Source organism: Theropithecus gelada, chromosome 3 (genome assembly GCF_003255815.1).
Source record: "Theropithecus gelada isolate Dixy chromosome 3, Tgel_1.0, whole genome shotgun sequence".
Lineage (NCBI taxonomy): Eukaryota > Metazoa > Chordata > Mammalia > Primates > Cercopithecidae > Theropithecus > Theropithecus gelada.
This window is the reverse complement of record NC_037670.1, coordinates 1,298,559-1,316,414: the sequence shown is the minus strand read 5'-3', so window position 1 is coordinate 1,316,414 and position 17,856 is coordinate 1,298,559. Positions and strand designations below refer to the sequence as shown.

Genomic DNA, 17,856 nt, shown 5'->3' with positions numbered 1-17,856 from the left:
GATAAAAGAACTACAATAAAGCAACTGAAGAAAATAATTATGGAAATTAGAGACAGTAGTCTAACACTGGGTTGTCGATGGGTGACCCTGAGTTAGACAACCTAAAAAAATGAAACAGGGCTGGGCACAGTGGCTCATGCCTATAATCCCAGTGCTTTCAGAGGCTGAGGTGGGAGGACAGCTTGAGGCCAGGAGTTTGAGACAATCCTAGGCAACATAGTAAGACCCCATCTCTACAAATGTAAGAAAAATTAGCCAGGTGTGGTGGTGCACGCCTGTAGTCCCAGCTACTCGGGAGGCTGAGGCAGGAAGATCCTTTGAGCCCAGGAGTTTGAGGCTGCAGTGAGGTATGATGATACCACTGTGTTCTAGAGCCTGGGTGATAGAGCAAGGCCCTGTCTTGAAAGAAAGAAGAAACACAGGAATGGAGGAAGGAGGAAGGGAGGGTAGGGGGAGTGAGGGAAGGAAGGAAGAAAGGAAGGAAGGAAGGAAGGAAGGAAGGAAGGAAGGAAGGGAGGGATGGAGAGGGGGAGGGGTTGCAGTGAGCTGAGATCACACCACTGCACTCCAGCCTGGGCAACAGGGCAAGACTCTGTCAAAAAAAAAAAAAACAAAAAAACAGTCATCCAAGTATAAACATATTAAACAGAAACTATCAAACATGCACCAAATCCAAAAATACAGCAGTTGTGGGTGAAAACACAAACTGCAGATTGAAAAGACTCATAATACTTTTATTATTTTTAAAATAATTTTAATGAATGTTGAATAAAAATATATCACTTTCACATAGGCATTTATCTGAAGTTCAGAAATTCTCCCACCTTACTTTAGGTTCTTCAGCTTCTGTTGTAGCAAGCAAAATAAAAGTTTTATATATATAAACTAAAACACAATATAAAATGCGTAAATTTATTTTTTTTGAGAAGGAGTCTCACTCTGTCGCCAGGCTGGAGTTTTTGTATTTTTGTATTTTTAGCAGAAACAGCGTTTCACCATGTTGGCCAAAATTGTCTCCATCTCTGGACCTTGTGATCTGCCTGCCTCAGCCTCCCAAAATGCTGAGGATTACAGGTGTGAGTTATTTTCAGTCCATTAATCTATCTACTTATCCAGCTACCTATTTGCACAAACACAGGTATGCGTTAATTATCACCTTTGCTTTTGTTTTTGTTTTGAGACAGAGTCTCTCTTTGTTGCCCAGGCTAGAGTGGAATGGTGCAATCTTGGGTCACTCACTGCAACCTCTGCCTCCCAGGCTCAAGCGATTCTCATGCCTCATCTCTTAGGTAGTTAAGATTACAGGCATCACCACACCCGGCTAATTTTTGTATTTTTAGTAGAGATGGGTTTCACAATGTTGGCCAGGTTGATCTTGAACTCCTGAATTCAAGTGCTCTGCCTGCCTCGGCTTCCCAAAGTGCTAAAATTACAGGCATGAGCTATTTTGCACCTGGCCATATCACCTAACGTTAAGAGTTATTTCTTGGTGGTTGAAAATTTCATGATTTGTTACTTGCTTCTTTGTACTTTTCTCTCTCTTCTCTCTCTCTGTCTCTCTCCCTCCCTCTTTCTGACAGGTTCTCACTCTGTTGCCCAGCCTGCAGTCTCAAACTTCTGGTTTCTAGCAATCTATCTATCTCAGCCTCCTGAGTTGCTGGGACTACAGGTGCACATTACCATAACTGGTTTTTAATTTTTTATAGAGATGGGATCTTGCTATGTTGCTCATGCAGGTCTCATACTCCTGGCCTTGAGCAATCCTCCTGCCCTGCCTTCACAAAGTGCTGGGATTACAGGTGTGAGCTATAGCACCTGGCCTGTTTTGTACTTTTCTATAGGACTTAGATTTTATATAGTAATTACAAATAATTTTAACAAAAGCAGTAGTCATTCTAAACTTTTTAAAATTAAGCAGTGATTAAGAACTACAGAAAGTAGTATTAATTCAATGCCTATTATATACTAGATATCTTGCATTTAGTGAATCACCTGACCCACATATCAAGGCAGGAATTATAACCTTTATTTTCCAGGAGAGAAAACTGAGGCTTACAAGCATTTGTTAATTCTAGAGTTACACTGCTGCAGTTACACTGCCCCACCCAGCAGCCTGCCCACTGCTGGCTTTATCAAATTCAACCCCCCACTTCCACCCCTACATCTGTGCGTAAGAATGTTCACACACACACACACATTTCTGCAATATTCCATCTGACTAGGTCAGGAATTTGTCATGACAAACCAACTGCAATACCTATTTCCTGACCAAAGCTGTTATTCAGTATCTCTACGATTTGAGAAATAGTTTGATTTCATGTTGACTAGGGTCACACTGAGGTCTTAAGAGAAGTAGTAATTACAAAGCATCCTAATCTAAGTGAAAGGATGTGATGTTCAGATATATCCAGCCCTTTGAGATGCTCTGCTGGAAGGTGGTTGAGGTGCAAAGTACTATTGACTCATGGTCATCTTGGTTCATGGTCATTAATAATGATACTTTGTACTTCTTTCGTGTTTGTGCTAAGGGTGGTTTCAAAACCTGGAAGAAGCTTATCAATTTCTAGGTATTGAAATATCTTTCACAATATATATGTGTGTGTGTGTGTGTGTATGTGTATTCTATGAAAATATACACGTATATTCACATATGAATATATACACGCATATTCACATATGTATACACATATATTCACATATGAATATATATACACACACATACATATATAAATATTTACAGTATACAGTAAATATATACAATATATAATCAAAAAGTAAATTCTTTTTTTTTTTTGAGACAAAGTCTTGCTCAGTCGCCCAGGCTGGAGTGCAGTGGCGTGATCTCGGCTCACTGCAAGCTCCGCCTCCTGGGTTCACACCATTCTCCTGCCTCAGCCTCCCAAGTAGCTGGGACTACAGGCGCCCACCACTACACCCAGCTAATTTTTTGCATTTTTAGTAGAGACGGGGTTTCACTGTGTTATCCAGGATGGTCTCGATTTCCTGACCTCGTGATCCACCTGCCTCGGCCTCCCAAAGTACTGGGATTACAGGCGTGAGCCACCGCACCCAGTCAATTCTTTTTTTTTTTTTTTTTGAGATGGAGTCTCCCTGTGTCGCCCAGGCTGGAGTGCAGTGGCTCGATCTCAGCTCACCTCCATCTCAGCCCCCCTGGGTTCAAGCAATTCTCCTGCCTCAGTCTCCTGAGTAGCTGGGATTACAGGCGCCTGACACCACACCTGGTTAATTTTTCTATTTTTAGTAGTGACGGGATTTCACCATTTTGGCCAGGCTGGTCTTGAACTCCTGACCTCATGATAGACCCATGTCATTCTCCCAAAGTGCTGGGATTACAGGCATGAGCCACTGTGCCTGGCATAAAGTGAATTCTTAATGATCATTGAAAAGAAAATGGCAGGCCAGATGTGATGGCTCCCACCTGTAATCCCAGCACTGTGGGAGGCTGAGGTGGAAGGATTGCTTGAGCCCAGGAGTTTGAAACCAGTCTGGGAAATATCGTGAGAAGCCCCTCTCTATAACAAATATAAAAATTACCTGGGCATGGTGGCTCATACCTGGGGTCCCAGCTACTCAGGAGGCTGATGTGAGAGGATCACTTAAGCCAAGAAAGCAGAGTTTGCAGTGAGCTGAGATCACACCACTGCACTCCATCCTAAATGACAAAGCAGTAACTTGCCTCAAAAAAAAAAAAAAAAAAAATTGGTATCCAAGAAAAATGTAAAATCTCTCTCTACAAATGTATATAGTCATAGTATATTAATCAAAAAGTAAATTCTTAATAGTTCATGACAAGCAAATGGCAGGCCAGGCATGATGGCTCATGCTTGTAATCTCAGCACTTTGGGAGGCCCAGGCAAAAGGACTGCTTGTGTCCAAAAGTTTGGGACCAGCCTGGGCAACACAGTGAGAAACAACCTCTCAGAAAAAATAAGAAATTAACCAGGCATATTGGAATGAACCTGTAGTCTCAGCTACTCAAAATGCTGAGCTGGGAGGATCACTTGAGGCCAAGAGGCCAAGTCTGCAGTGAGCCATAATCACATGACTACACTCCAGCCTGGATGACAGAGCAAGACCCTAAGGAAAAAAAAAAAAAGAAAACTGTAAAAAATATAAAAAAAGAAGACATGAAGTGAGAAGCTACCATGTCCAGGGCAAAGACAAAGGGCCCAAGCAGAGGCCCATTGCCTCCTCATCCCCAGTAGACAAGAAAAACCATGGGACACTAAATAAAACAGAAATCATTGTGAAACCACACAGGCAGAATTTACTATCAATTTGTCACAAATCCACTCTCAAGGTTAAAAGAAGAGATGGCTTTTGCTAAGGCACTCTGCTGTGAAGTGAACAAATGAGAGTCCAGGGAAGCTTTAGGCTCCTTGATGCTGTTGACCATCAAAGACTTAAAGCTGGATCTGCAAGAGGCAACTGTGAGGCAAGAGCAAAACCAGAAGAGGCCACCATGAGGCAGAAGATGGACCTTGAGTGGTCACTGTGAGGCAGAAGATGGGCCAGACGAGGCCATTGTGAGGCAGGAGCTGGTGTAAGAGAGACTACCATGAGACAAGACCTGGGTCTTGGGAGGTAGATTTGAGGCAGGAGATGGGCCTGGTGGGGCCACCGTGAGAAAAGGAGCTGGGCCTAGAGACGCCAGTGCAAGGCAGAAGCTGGGCCAGTTGAGGCTGCCGGAAGTCAGATAGGAACATGGCCGGGGAAGGCTACCATGAGGCAAGAGCTAGGCCTGGAAAGCCCACTGTGAGGCAGGAGTAAAGCCTGGAGAGGCCATTGTCAGGCAGGAGCTGGGCCTGTTCAGGCTGCCACGAGGTTAACAATAGGTCTGGAGAGCTTGATTTGAGAAAGTTTTGGGCCTATAAAGGCCACCAGGAGCTGGGCAGTAGCTGAGTCCAAAGACGTTGTTGTGAGGCAGGAGTTAGGCCTATAGACAGAGCCGTGAGGAAGAGTTGGGCCTGGAGAGGATGGCAGGAGGCAGCAACTGGGCCTAAAGAGGAAGTTCTGGGCCTGGAGAGGCTGCCAAAAGGGAAAAACTGGGCCTGGAAAGGCCATTGTAAGGAATGAGCTGGGCCCAAAGAGGCCATTGAAAGGCAGAAGCTGGGCTTGTCAAAGTTGCCAAAAGGCAGGAGTTTTGGACTAGTGAGGCTACAGTGAGGCAAGAGCTGGGCGTGGAGAGTCCACTGTGAGGCAGAGGTTGGGCCTGTACAGGCCTTCAGAAGGCAGGAGCTGGGCCTGGAGAGGCTGACTTCAGGTCAAGTTCTGGGCCTGAAGAGGCCACCAAAAGTCAAAAGCAGGGCCTGGGAAGGCCACCGAGAGGCATGAGCTGGGCCTGGACAGGCTGACAGGAGAAAGTTTTGCACCTGGAGAGGCCACCAAAAGGCAGGAGCTGGGCCTGGAAAAACCAACTGGAGGATGATTTGAGTCTTCAGAGGCCGCCAGGAGGCAGGAGCTGGGCCAGAAGAGGCCAACTTGAGGACGATTTGGACCTGCAGAGGTTGCTGGGAGGAAGAGCTGGGCCTGGAGAGGCTGACTGGGGGAAGTTCTGGGCCTGGAGTGAATGCCAAAAAGCAAAAGCTAGGCCTGGAAAGGCCACTGTGAGGCATGAGCGTGGCCTACAAAGGCCATTGGGAGGCAGCAGTTAGGCCTGTACAGGCTGCGAAAAGGCAGGAATCTGGCTGCAGGAGGCCACGGTGAAGCAAGAGGTGGGCCTGGAAGGTGCACTGTGAGGCAGAGGCCAACAACAGGCAAAAGCTGGGCCTGGAGAGATGACGAGAGGAATGAGCTGGGCCTAAACAGGCCAGTATGAGAAAGGACCTTGGCCTAGAGAGGCCAGTATGAGGTAGGAGCTGGGCCTGGATAGGTTGCCAGAGGCATCGACTGGGCATAAACAAGCCTCTGTGAGGGAGGAGCTAGGCCTGTTGAGGCTGCTGGGAGGCAGGCGGAAACTTGGCCCACGGAAGCCACTATGAGGCAAGAGTTGGGCCTGGAGAGGGTGCTAGGAGGCAAGAGCGGGGCCTGCAGAGGCTGTTCTCAAGCCAGAGTTGGGTCTGTACAGGCCACTGCGAGGCAGAAGGTGGGCCTAAAGAGCTTGACTTGAGGAAGTTTTGGGCCTACAAAGGCTGGCAGGAGCTGGGCAGGAGCTGAGCCATAAAAGGTTGTTGTGAAGCAGGAGTTGGGCTTGTAGATACAGCCAGGAGGAAGAGCTAGGCCTGGAGAGGACGCCAGGAGGCAGCAACTGGGCCTGAAGAGGCCGACTTGAGGAAGTTTTGGACCTGTAGATGATGTCCCGGGACAGGAGCTGGGCCTGGAGAGGCCACTGTGAGGCATGAGCTGGGCGTAGAGAGGCCAGTGTGTGGCAGGACCTGGGCCTGTCCAGGCTGCCAGGAAATAGGTGGAAACCTGGCCAGGGAAGGTTGCCATGAGACAAAAGTTGGGCCTGGAGAAACCCTCGTGAGGTATTAGCTTGGCCTGAAGAGCCACTGTGTGGCTGGAGCTGGGTGTGTAGAGGCTGCTGAAAGGCAGGGGCTTGGCTTGGGGGGGCCACGGTGAGGCAGATGCTGGGCCTGGAGAATCTGCTGTGAGGCAGATATTGGGCCTGTAGAGGCTGACAGGAAGCAGGAGCTGGGCCTGGAGAGGCTGCCAGGACACAGAAGTTGGGCCTGAAGAGGCTGCCAAGAGGCATGAGCTGGGCCTAAAGGGGCCAGTGTGAGACAAGAGATCAGCCTGGAGAGGCCACTGTGAGGCATGAACTGGGCCTAATGATGCCAGTGTGAGGCAGGAGCTGGGCCTGTTGAGGCTGCTGGGAGGCAGGCAGGAACTTGGCCGGGGACGACCTCCGTGAAGCAAGAGCTGGGCCTGGAGAGGCCATTGTCACGCAGGAGCTGGGCCTATCCAGGCCACCAGGAGGCAGAAGTTTGTGCGGGTGAGCTTGATGTGAGGAAGTTTTGGGCCTACAGAGACCTCCAGGAGCCGGGCAGGAGCTGAGCCGAAAGAAGTTGTGAGGCAGGAGGTGGGCCTGGAGATCCAGCCGGGAGGAAGAGCTGGGCCTGGAGAGGCTCACTTGTGGAAGTTCTGGGCCTAGAGAGGCTGCCAAAAGGCAAAAGCTGGGCCAGAATGGCCACCGTGAGGCATGAGCTTGGCCTAGAGAGGCCACTGGGAGGCAGGAGGTAGGCCTGTAGAAGCTGCCGAAAGGCAGGAGCTTGGCCTGGGGGGCTGTGGTGAGGCAGATGCTGGGCCTGGAGAGTCTGCTGTGAGGCAGAGGTTGGACCTGTAGAGGCCGATGGGAGGCAGGAGTTTGGGCTGGAATGGCAGACTTGAGAAAATTCTTGGTCTGGAGAAGCCACCAGGATGCAGGTGCTGGGCCTGGCGAGGCCACCGAGAAGCAAGAGCTGTGCCTAAAGAGGCCAGTGTTAGGCAGGAGCTATGCCTGAAGAGGGGACTTGAGGAAGTTTTGGGCCTGGACAGCCTGTTGGGCGCAGGAGCTGGGCCTAAGGATGCTGCCATGAGGCATGAGCTGGGCATAATGAGGTTAGTGTGAGGCAGGACCTGGGCCTGTAGAGGCTGCCAGGAGGCAGGTAGAAACTTGTTCGGGGAAGACCTCTGTGAGGCAAAAGCTGGGCCTGGAGAGTCCGCTGGGAGGCAAGAGCTGGGCCTGGAGAGGCCATTGTCACACAGGAGCTGGGCCTGTCCAGGCCATTGGGAGGCAGAAGTGGGTCTGGAGAACTTGACTTGAGGCAGTTTTGGGCCTACAAAGGCCACCAGGAGCTGGGCAGGAGCTGAGCCAAAAGAGGTTGTTGTGAGGCAGGAGTTGGGCCTCCAGACACAGCCAGGAGAAAGAGTTTGGCCTGTAGAGGCCACCTGGAGGCAGCAGCTGGGCCTGGAGAGGCTGACAGAAGGCAGGAGCTGGGCCTTGAGGGGCCGACTTGTGAACATTTTGGGCCTGTATAGGCCGCCCAGAGGCAGGAGCTGGGGGGACTAAAGAGGCTGTTGTACGGCAGGAGGTAGGCCTGTACAGGCCGCCAGGAGACAGAAGGTGGGTCTCAAAAGGCCACTGTAAAACAGGAGCTGAGTTTTGGAAGGTGGCTGTGAAGCAAAAGCTGGCCCTTGGGAGGCTGATGAGAGGCAGTAGCTGGGCCTGGTGAGGTCGACTTGAGAAAGTTCTGGGCCTGGAGAGAAGGCTGGGAGGCAGGAGCTGGGTCTCAAGAGGCCGTTGTAATGATGGAGCTGGGCCTGTGGAGGCTGTCATGAGGTAGGGTATGGGCCTAAATAGGCCATTGTGAGCCATGAGCTTGACCCGTAGAGGCCGACTGGAGAAAGTTCTGGACCTGGAGAGGCTGCCAGGAGGCAGGAGCTGAGCCAAAAGATTCAAGCACATTACATTTATTAGGCACTTTTTTCCATTATTACATTGTAATATATAATGAAATAATCATAGAACTCACCATAATATAGAATCAGTGGGCATGTTAAGCTTGTTTTCCTGCAACAAGACAGTCCCATCTGAGCTTGAAGGGAGAAAGTGACAGATCATCAGGTATTAGATTCTCACAGGGACAGTGCAACCCAGATCTCTCGCATGCATGGTTCACATAGGATGCATGCTCCTATGAGAATCTAATGCTGCTGCTGATCTGAGAGAAGGCGGAGCTCAGGTGGGAATATGAGCAATGGGGAGTGGCTGTAAATACAGATGCAGCTTCCCTTACTCGACACCACTCACCTCCTGCCGTGTGGCTCCTTATAGCTCCATGGCTCAGGGGTTGGGGACCCCTGCTGATGTACATCCAAAAGGACCGTTCCCACAACAGTCTTCATAGCGGTCAAGTGCAGTAACCACTTAGCTCCCAAGGCATGTGCCTCAGCTGGCATTTCATCACAATCAACAGTAAGTGGTAGCTTGAGTCACTGTGAGATCACTTTCTGGAAATCACCAGCATCCCATTTTCCACTGGCAAGGAGCTCAGTATAGTCCCTTGGATAACCAAACTCATGTCCAAATCCCATCTATGTGAGTCTATCTCCAGGGACCCTTCTTAGCATATCAGTGTCTAATCAGGAGACGTAAACCACTCAAAAATTTAAAGTGTGTAAAATTTAATACAGAGAATTATTCATTATAACAGGGGAACAACATAATGAGAGACTGGCTAGCACAAAGTAAAGAGAACTCTAGAGAATGTAGGACTAGCCCTGGTCAGGCATGGTGGCTCATGCCTGAAATTCCAGCAATTTAAGAAGCCAACACAGGAGGACTGCTTGAGGCCAGAAGCTAGAGGCTGGCCTGGACAACACAGTGAGACCCTGTCTCTATCCAAAAAAAGAATAAAATTAGCTGGGAGTGGTGGTGCACACTTGTAGTCCCAGCTCCTCAGGAAGCTGAAGCAAAAGGATAGTTTGATCCTGGGAGGTCAAGGCTGCAGTAAGTCATGATTATGACACTAGAGTCAAGCCTAGGGGACAGAGCAAGACCCTGCCTCAAACAAAACCACCACCACAACAACCATTTACAGACAGAAAAGAAATAGAGCTAATAAGCTAAGGAAAGATGTTGAAATGTGACAAAGTAATATGAGGTCTTTTATCTATTTAAAATAATCAAACAAAAAATAACTTATTAAATTATAATACCCTGTGCTGGCAAAGGTGCAGTGAAATGGACTCCTTCTTATACTATGAGGGGTGTTTAAATTGTACCTAAGCCTTCCAGGGTAAAGCTTGGCAATTTTTTAAAATAATAGAGACAGGGTCTTACTTTACTGCCTCCTCTAACTCTTGGCCTCAAGCAATCCTCCTGCCTTAGCCTCCCAAAGTGCTGGGATTATAGCCAGGAGGCACCCAAAACCTTGTCAATTTACATCAAGGGCAATGAGAATGTCCATTCACCATGACTCACAGTAATCTCACTTCTGGAAATACCTTGGGAGACAATTCAATCTAAACAAAAGGTCATCTGCATAAACACAGTGAAATTCTGGGAGTAATCGAAGACAGAGTGGTTAAGTGAAATAAGAAACAGTTATAAGAAATTATATTATGGTATTTATAGGCACCTAGTAAAAGGTCAGTTCATGTTAGCTGCTACTTTTTTGTTTTGAGACAGGGTCTCACTCTGTCACCCAGGCAGGAGTGCAGAGGCCTGATCATGACTCACTACAGTCTCAACCTCCCTGGGCTCAAGTGATCCTCCCACAGCTGCTTCCCAAGTAGCTGAGACTACAGGAACATGCCACCACACTAGGCTAATTCATGTATTTTTCTGTAGGGATGGTGATTCCTTTGGTTTCCAAATCCTGTCTGAAACTCTTGGCCTCAAGCCACCCTCCTACCTCAGCCTCCCAAAGTGTTGTGATTACCGGTGTGAGCCACCACACTTGTCCAGCTGCTACTTTTATTATTATTATTATTATTCCACTCAATTAAAAATAATTTTCATTAAAATTATCATTTTCAAGGTTATGGAACAATATGTGCCCTACAGCATAATTGTAAAAATATATACAGTCATCCCTCAGTATACAGAGAGGATTAGTTCCAGCTCCCCATCTCTGCATATACCAAAATCCATGCATACTCACGTTTCACATTCAGCCCTCTGGAACCCACATATAAGAAAAGTCCAAGTATTAGTTGGGCATAGTAGCAAGCATCTATAGTCTCAGCCACTTGGGAGGCTGAGGTGCGAGGATCGCTTGAGCCTGTGAGGTTGAGGTTACGGTCAGCTGTGATGGCACCACTACACTCCAGCCTGGACAATGGAGCAAGACCCTGTCTCAGAAACAAAACAAAACAAAACAAAAAACAAAAAATGGGTTAGAAATTGTAGTGAGGTCTATTGGGCAAAATTCCATATAAGCAAAGTATAAATTAATGAAGCAAATGGTGATAAATTAGTATGATTGACTTTCTGGAGTTTCTGACAATAAAGGTAAGAAAAATGCAAAACACAGAGACAGAGGGTAAAAAAAGAAATTAGGGAAGCATTCTACATGTTTAATAAAATGACACTGGCCATGTTCATGCAGCAGCAGTATGTCATGATATGACATACCTTGGAGAGAAGTTAACAGATGAGGAAGTTGATAAAAAAGATCAGAGAAGCAAATTACTGATAGTGATAGTTAAGTAAACCATGAAGAATTTCCACAACTGATGTCAGCAAAGTGGAAATATTGTACAGTGTGTGTTGAAGTTCCTGTACAACATTGTTTATTTGCCTTTTGTTTGTAACAAATGAAGAAATGTATCTACTAAAAGTTCTTCTTGCTGTCAAAAGAATATGTGTGAATAAGTCATTTGAACTTATTCTTCTGTTTTTCTACTTTGATCTTTCTGCCATCATCCCACAGCCTTACTATAGAAATTTCTTATTTTTTTAGAAATTTGAACAAGTGCTTGTTGTGGTGGCTCATACCTCTAGGATGGGAGGCAGGGGTGGGTCACTCGAGGCCAGGAGTTTGACACCAGCCTGGCCAACAAAGTGAGACCCCATGTCTACAAAACAATTTAAAAATTAGCCAGGTATCATCATGTATACCTACAGTCCCAGCTACTCAGGAGGCTGAGGCAGGAGGAGCCTTAGCCCAGGAGTTCAAGGCTGCAGTGAGCTGTGATTGCACCACTGTACTCCAGCCTGGGTGACAGACTGAGACCCCATCTCCCAAAACAAAAAAGAAAGAAAGAAAATAGATCAAGTAGCAAGTTGTATGTGGCTTACTCTGAATATTTCTTTTTTTTTTTTTTTTTGAGACGGAGTCTCGCTCTGTCGCCCAGGCTGGAGTGCAGTGGCCGGATCTCAGCTCACTGCAAGCTCTGCCTCCTGGGTTTACGCCATTCTCCTGCCTCAGCCTCCCGAGTAGCTGGGACTACAGGCGCCCGCCACCTCGCCTGGCTAGTTTTTTTTGTATTTTTTTGGTAGAGACGGGGTTTCACCATGTTAGCCAGGATGGTCTTGATCTCCTCACCTTGTGATCCGCCCGTCTCGGCCTCCCAAAGTGCTGGGATTACAGGCTTGAGCCACCGCGCCCGGCCTACTCTGAATATTTCTAAATAGAAGTTCTTAATCTTTCTGGGTCTAGCATCCCTCTACATTTTTTAACTTTGTTGAAGATCTCTAAGACTTTTTCTTTATATAAATAATTATATTAAAATTAGAAAATAAGACAAAATTTTAAAAATATTATTCATTACATATTAATAATAGAACCATTACCTGTTGATAGAAGTAATACAAGACAAAATTTTTAAAATATTTGGCGGGGCGCAGTGGCTCACTCCTGTAACCCTAAAACTTTAGGAGGCTGAGGTGGGCGGATCACAAAGTCAAGAGATCAAGATCATCCTGGCCAACATGGTGAAACCCCACCTCTACTAAAAATACAAAAATTAGCTGGGCATGGTGGCACACACCTGTAATCCCAGCTACTCGGGAGGCTGAGGCAAGAGAATCGCTTCAACTCAGGAGGCGGAGGTTGTGGTGAGCTGAGATCGCACCACTGCACTCCAGCCTTCTGACACAGCGAGACTCCGTCTCAAAAAATAATAATAAATTTATTATTTATTACATATTAATAATAAAACCATTACATGTTGATATAATTTTTTGTTGTTGTTTTTTGAGACGGAGTCTCATTCTTTCGTCCAGGCTGGAGTGAAGTAGCGTGATCTCAGCTAACCGTAACCTCCATTCCCCAGGTTCAAGCAATTCTCCTGCCTCAGCCTCCTGAGTAGCTGGGATTACAGGTGCCCACCACGCCTGGCTAAGTTTTGTATTTTTTTTAGTAGAGACAGGGTTTCATCATGTTGGCCAGGCTGGTCTCGAACTCCTGACCTCAGGTGATCCACCCACCTGGCTCTCCCAAAGTGCTGGGATTACAGGCATGAGCCGCCATGTCCAACCCGATTAATATATTTTTTAAAACACTGATTAGTCTGGCAACGACACTGGGCAGGGGTCTCCTCATTCCCAGTGACACAAGCCCCACTGCATGGCTCCAGGGTTGCAAGGGCTAGAGAGCCAAAAGGCTCTGACTTGAGATTTTATTATTTTATCTGTATTTCTATTTGTGTTGTGAGACAGCTCCTGCTCTGTAACCCAGACTGGAATGCAGTTGTGCACTTATAGCTCACTGCAGCCTCGACCTCCTGGGCTCAAGCCATCTTCCTGCCTCAGCTCCCCAGTAGCTGGTACTACAGTTGAGTGCCACCATACCTGGCTATTTTTTAAATTTTTTGTAGAGTGAAGGGTCTTGCTATGTTGCCCAAGCTGGTCTCAAACTCCTGACACCTCAAGAGATCTGCCCACCTCAGCCTCCTGAGTAGCTGGGACTATAAGTACACATCACCATACCTAGCTACATTTATTTTATTTTATTAAATATTGAAAAATATTTTTGGCCAGGCGCGGTGGCTCACGCCTGTAATCCTAGCACCTTGGGAGGCCGAGGTGGGCAGATCACCTGAGGTCGGCAGTTCGAGACCAGCCTGACCAACATGGAGAAACCCCATCTCTACTAAAAATACCAAATTAGCCAGGCATGGTGGTGCATGCCTGTAATCCCAGCTACCCAGGAAGGCTGAGGCAGCAGGAGAATCGCTTGAACCCAGGAGAATCGCTTGAACCCAGGAGGCAGAGGTTGCGGTGAGCTGAGACGGTGCCACCGCACTACTGCACTGCAGCCTGGGCAACAAGAGTGAAACTCCGTCTCAAAAAAAAAAAAGAAAAAGAAAAATATTTTTGTAGAGAGGAGGTCTTGCTATGTTGCCCAGGCTGGTCTTGAATTCCTTTTAAGATACTCCCATCTCTGCTTCCCAAACAACTGTGACTACAGGCATGAGCCACTGTACTGAGTCTGAAGATATTTCTTTAATCTAGCATCCAATACTTGATAGGATTGAGAAAGGCAGTAGTGTTTTTAAAAATTACTTAATAATTCAGTAAGAATCTATCTCAACCTTGACCTCTGCCTTCTCTCACACTCCACATCCAGTCTGTCAGGAAATCCTGTTGTATCTTCAACATGTATTGAAGATCTCCACCCAGCAACCCCCTGGCCTCCTCCCCTGCTTCTCTCCTCTGACCATCTCTCACCACCACTATGACCCTGGTCAGGACCACTATCATCTCCCGCCTGGATGTTGCCGCAGCTTGGCCCCCACGCTTCTACCCAAATCTTCCCACAGTCTTTCTCAACTCAGCAGCCAGAGAATGCTTTTAAATCGGGAGAGAGATCATGTCGCCTCTCATCTCAGTCAGAGTAAAAGCCAAAGCCCCAGCAATAACCTCCCAGGGCTTACACGATCTGTGCTGATCCCAGCCCAGCAACTCCCTGGCCTCCTGCCCTAATTCTCTCCCTCTCTCCTTCTGCTCCACTGACCTCCTTCCAGAGCCTCAGACACACCTCAGACACTTTATTCCGTTGTTTCTGCCTACAATCCTCTTCCCTCAGCACCTCGGCCAGCTCCTTCCCCTCCTTCAAATCTTGGCTTAATTTTCACTTAGGAGGCCACCCCTGACCATTTTATTTAACATTGCCATCTGTCCTCATGCCCACCATGCTAATTTCTTCCTTCCTTCTTTCTTTCCTTCCCTTCCCTCCCCTCACCTCCCTCCCTCCCCCTACCTCTCTTCCTTCTTTTTTTTTTTTTTTTGTCAAGATCTCACTCTGTCACCAAGGCTGGAGTGCAGTAGCAGTCACAGCTCACTGCCACCTCAAATTCCCAGGCTCAAGCGATCCTCCCACCTCAGCCCCCCTAGTAGCTGGGACTACAGACAGTGCATGCCATCATGCCTAATTAATTTTTTTAGAATTTTATTTTATTTTGAGACGAAGTTTCACTCTTCTTGCCCAGGCTGAAGTGCAATGGTGCAATCCCGGCTCACTGCAACCTCCACCTCCCAGATTCAAGTAATCCTCCTGCCTCAACCTCCCAAGTAGCTGGGATTACAGGCATGTGCCACCACGCCCGGCTAAGTTTTTTATTTTTAGTAGAGATGGCGTTTCACAATGTTGGCCAGGCTGGTCTCAAACGCCTGACCTCAGGTGATCCAGCCTTCCAAAGTGCTGGGATTATAGGCATAAGCCACCATGCCTGGCCATTTTTTTTATTTTTTGTAGACACAAGGTCTCACTATGTTGCACAGGCTGGTCTTGAATTCCTGGTCTCAAGTGATCTTCCTGCCTAAAATTCCTAAAGTGCTGCGATTGCCAGCATGAGCCACCATGCCTGGTTTCATGTTCATTTCTTCTTGCTGTTGCAACATAGTTTGCAGTTTCCTAAATTTAGTGGCTTAAAACACTACAAATCTACCATCTTACAATTCTGGGGGCCAGAAGCCCAAACTAGGTTTATTAAGGCTAAAGTCAAGGTGTCAGCAGGGCTACATTCCTTTTGAAGGCTCTAAAGTGTACCTTGGCTTTTCCAGCTTCCAGAAGCCATCCCCATTCCTTGGATCATGGCCCCTGACTCCATCTTCAAAGTCAGAAGGGAAGCATCTTCAAATCTCCCTCTCTGACCTCTGCTTCCATCAACCACATCTCCTGCTCCAGTTCTGACTCTCCTACCCTCATTTTTTTTTTTTTTTTTTTTTTTGAGACAGAGTCTCGCTCTGTCTCCCAGGCTGGAGTGCAGTGGCCAGATCTCAGCTCACTGCAAGCTCCGCCTCCCGGATTTATGCCATTCTCCTGCCTCAGCCTCCCGAGTAGCTGGGAAGGCGCCCACCACCTTGCCCGGCTAGTTTTTTGTATTTTTTAGTAGAGATGGGGTTTCACCGTGTTAGCCAGGATGGTCTTGATCTCCTGACCTCGTGATCCGCCCGTCTTGGCCTCCCAAAGTGCTGGGATTACAGGCTTGAGCCACTGCGCCCAGCCCCTCTTTCTTTTATAAAAACCCTTGTGATTGCTGGGCATGGTGGCTCTCACCTATAATACTAACACTCTGGGAGGTCAAGGCAGGAGGAACACCTGAGGCCCAAAGTTTGAAACTAGCCTGAACAACATAGTGGGACCCCACCTCTAGAAAAAAATGAAAACAAATGTTAGCTGAATGTGGTGTGTGCCTGTAGTCCCAGCTATTTAAGAAGCTGAGGTGAGACGATCACTTTAGCCCAGGAGTTTCAGATCAGCCTGGGCGACATAACTAAATTTCATCTCTACAAAAATGAGCTGGGCATGGGTGACATGCATGTGTAGTCCCAGCTACTTGGGAAGCTGAAGTGGGAGGATCCCTTGAGCTCAGGAGGTCAAAGCTATAGTGAGCTATGATCACATCACTGCACTCCAGCCTGGATGACACGGGGAGATTCTGTCTCAGGAAGAAAAGAAAAATATATTTGGTCTCTGTCCCTGGTTCCTGGTACAGAGCTTCTAAAGCTTTTATAAAGACCTCAGTGATAGAGGTGATAGGAGCATCTTTTGTTTTAATATTTGGTCTTGGTCCCAGGTTTCTAACACAAGAGCCTCTAAGAACTCTGGGATCTCCAGCATGATAAGAATGCATTTGGGGATGTTGTTGAGATGAATGGGTGACTGCAAGCTCCTAGATCTCTTCAGGAGGAGGGCTGACTGCCAGAGGAAGCAACCAGATGATTAGAGGCTTGGAACTTTCAGCCTCACCCGCTTAACTCCAGGAGGCAAGTGGGGCTGGAGATCGACTTAATCACCAATGGCCAAGGATTGTATCAATCGTGCTTGCATAATAAAGCCTCCATAAACACCCTAAACAACAGGATTTGCAGAGCTTCCAGGGTTGCTGAACACAGGAGATGCTGGGAGGGTAGCATGTTCAACAGAGTGCATGGGAGCTCTGTGCCCCTCCAAACTTACCTTGCCCTGGACATCTTTCTTTTCTTTTTTTTGAGAGGGTCTGGCTCTTTTGTCCAGGCTAGAGTGCAGTGGCACAATCTCAGCTCACTACAACCTAAGCCTCCCCAGTCCCCAGCTCAAGGCATCCTCTCACCTCAGCTTCCCTGTAGCTGGAACTACAGGTGCACAAACCACACCTGGCTATTTTTTTTTTTTTTTTTCGTAGAGACAGGTTTTCATCATTTTGCCCAGGGTGGTCTCAAACTCCTGAGGTTAAGTGATCTTCCCACCACAGCCTCCCAAAGTGCTGGGATTACAGGCATAAGCCACCACATCCAGCATGTACATCTCTTTCACTGGCTGTTTCTGAGATGTATCCTTTACAATGAACCAGTAATAGGAAATGAACTGGCCCGATGCGGTGGCTCACATCTGTAATCCCAGCACTTTAAGAGGCTGAGGTGGGAGGATCGCTTGAGCCCAGGAATTTGTGGCCAGACTGGGCAACATAACAAGACCCCATTTCTACGAAAAATAAAAGAAATTAATTAGCCGGATGTAGTGGTGCAGACGTGTAGTCTCAGCTAATAGGGAGGCTGAGGTGGGAGGACCGCTTGAGCCCAGGCAGTCGAGGCTGCAGTGAGCTATGACTGCACCACTGCACAACAGCCTGGGCGATAAAATGAGACCCTGTCTCTCAGAAAAAAATAAACTGTTGGCCGGGCGCGGTGGCTCAAGCCTGTAATCCCAGCACTTTGGGAGGCCGAGACGGGTGGATCACGAGGTCAGGAGATCGAGACCATCCTGGCTAACATGGTGAAACCCTGTCTCTACTAAGAAATACAAAAAACTAGCCGGGCGAGGTGGCGGGCGTCTGTAGTCCCAGCTACTCGGGAGGCTGAGGCTGGAGAATGGCGTGAACCCGGGAGGCGGAGCTTGCAGTGAGCTGAGATCCGGCCACTGCACTCTAGCCTGGGGTACAGAGCGAGACTCCGTCTCCAAAAAAAAAAAAAAAAAAAAAAAA

General features: G+C 47.7%; 2 pseudogenes; both read right to left on the bottom strand.

Moving 5' to 3' along the window:
- Positions 1–5,020: 5,020 nt before the first annotated feature.
- On the bottom strand, positions 5,021–5,658 carry LOC112620580 (annotated as a pseudogene).
- A 284-nt stretch (positions 5,659–5,942) lies between these two features.
- On the bottom strand, positions 5,943–8,847 carry LOC112620578 (annotated as a pseudogene).
- Between the last annotated feature and the right edge of the window lie 9,009 nt (positions 8,848–17,856).